Here is a 2,746-nt window from a genome sequence, read left to right on the forward strand (position 1 = left end):
AAAATGGGGTCCAGAATTAAATGAATAATGTTTTCAAATACTCATGTGAGCGATTCTTTAGGATCTTGACTTGTTTGCAATCTATCTTGCACTGTTGCTAGGTTTTCATTTTATTGTTTTCCTTTAATATACAAGATCAATACTGTGCTCTGGTGCTATACTATCCATAATTTTATTTTTTGTTGGTCTTAAGTCATTGTTTCTGCCTGTAATAACGTTTCTTTCTACAGGATCCAGCAAATTTGTTGTCCTAAGTACACTTTCGATTATATATTTACCATAACGGTGACATACATCATCTATCAATATTAATTGGAGCATCTATGATGCCTGATGCTTGTAGTGTGGTATGTATGGTTAACCATGCTACTTATAACCCCAGGGGATCTTTGAGGAGGTTAGCCTGAGAAGCATTGTTTTTGTTTTTTTTAATAACATTACTAATAAATATATACTGTACCAGTAGCTATTTTTAATTGCGGCATTTAAAACGTTAAATATCTTTTTATAAAAATATTTATTTTATTAATTAATTTTTCTACATGAGGATGCAAATTACATAGTAATAAAAACTTTGTTTTGACTATTTTTGTCTTAAAAATGCAGTACGGATGTCGGAGCCAACAAGTGCACAGATTTTCTCTTAATTCTTACTCTGATAATTCATTGAGTCATCTGCTTAGATAAATGTCGATTTCTATGGTGCTCTTCCTCTAACAAGAGCTCCTAATTCTGGTTCCCATTTTCTTCACCGACATCACCTTAAAAAAGCCACGGCCTGTCTGATGTGTCAGTTAATATCTTTCTAACAATCACGTACATTGCTGCTCTCTGGATGCCCCTTTTCTCTTTACTTCTAATTTGCATGACAAGCAAGTTCCAGGTAGTTGGTCTGTTCTTATGATCTTCGGCTGTCCAGTGTGAGCGGTACAGGAGAGGGAGGCAGGTTCTCGGAGAAAACCTGCAATGACGATAGGACTACCTTCTTTGATCTGACTTAGGCTGGGATTAATCAGTAAAATATTATGGCGGCCGTGCTGCCTAATAGTATTTAATTATCCTTTGGACAGATATTCATGTATTTAAAACATTCCCTTTTCTCCTACTTGTAGCATTGAAATCACCATGTATTTAAATGTTGTGAACTTAACAACTTATATTTTTCTGTATTTAAAGTTTTTTATTTATTCCAAGACCTCTATTTTATTATTGTTGTTATACAGACCTTGATTATGCCAGGTCCTTGAATATATATATATATATATATATATATATATATATATATATAATAATACAGGGGCCGTTAACCTATGAGAACATAGACATAACCGCCAACTTTTGGGAAAACCCTGTGTTTGCAATGGAATCATGCAATGGAGTGGCAAAAGCTGACAATGGAGTAGAGCTCTATTTACAGGTTAAACTGTCAAAATAGTTTCCAAGTGAGTAAAGTTTTCTATTTAATTCATGAGATGTTGCTAATACTCTAAATACTATTCTACCACTGTTTAGTAAAATGTCAAGTCTAAAAGAAAAAGACAATTTAAGAATATAAGGCGACTAAGCCACAAATATATATATATAATGTGTGGATGGCACTGGGCAGTTAATGACAAAGATACACATGATGATTGTTAACTTACTTAGTATACTTCTGAAATTTGACTTTCTAAGATTTCTTAGTATTGTATATTATTTTTTTTATTATTACACTGCAGCCTCTCAGGAATAAATTCATCTGTCTGAGAGGATTAGCCATTGGGAGAAAGTATCACATATATATGTTGCATCCAGGTTATGGAACTGATGTCTGCAAGGGACCTCTCATCTCTCTTTTTAACACTGCTTCTCTCCTCAGCCATTGCTTCTGGTTGGTGCTCCAAGAGTCCTGCAAGCCTTGGCCAAAGACAAAGCTCTATCCTGGTATTTATGGATTTTCGAGGATCTGTGGTGCAATAATGGCCCAGTTCGAGGTTGACTCTTCATTTTTTCTGTCATCTCCTGGCCATACTGCATCTGATAGGTAATGTGTACTATTGGTTTATGTTATTTTTCCTAACTTTCATGATTAAACATTCTCAATCTCTTCAATACAGTAGAGCATTGCTGGCGTGTGAAATTACTGTGTGTATTTAAACTAATTCTTGTTAAAAAGAATTATACAAAAAATATAATTTTGGCATACTCTTTTGTTTCATAATTGAATTTACATTTTTATGTGTCTCTCAGAAAAAAAAGACTATAGTCTCACAAGTTCACTCTGCTGTATAATTCAAGCCTATAGGTTATAAATTTGTGTTTTTCAACAGGTGACTTTTGAATGTTGTGTCCCAAGCTTTGCCTAGTAACTTCTTCTTAGCATCTTACTGATCTATCCTTCTCCTGCTTCCATGCATCCCTTATTCTAGTTTGAGACTAGGATTTAAGAATTAGTTGATTTGTTTCTACTTTTGATAATTTATACTCTGCATTATGTAGATGGGACATGTTTTTGCAGAATTATCCCACCAGAGCTGGGGCAAAAGCGACCTGGCGAACGGAAAAAGTGTGAATATAGAAAGAGTTATGCTGTATTAATCTTCACCACGAAAGATGCCAGAAAAACTAGCTTTTTAAGAGTGAAGACAGATTGGCAGAGCATGGAAACTACAAGAAGAAAGCAAGAGCATTCCTGATTTGGCTGTGTAGGGAAAAAGGAGGATGCTAAACGGGTTCATTGTGACCCGTATCCACAGAAAACAGAACC

Source organism: Homarus americanus, unplaced genomic scaffold (assembly GCF_018991925.1).
Source record: "Homarus americanus isolate GMGI-L3 unplaced genomic scaffold, GMGI_Hamer_2.0 scaffold26351, whole genome shotgun sequence".
In the NCBI taxonomy this organism is placed as follows: Eukaryota; Metazoa; Arthropoda; class Malacostraca; order Decapoda; family Nephropidae; genus Homarus; species Homarus americanus.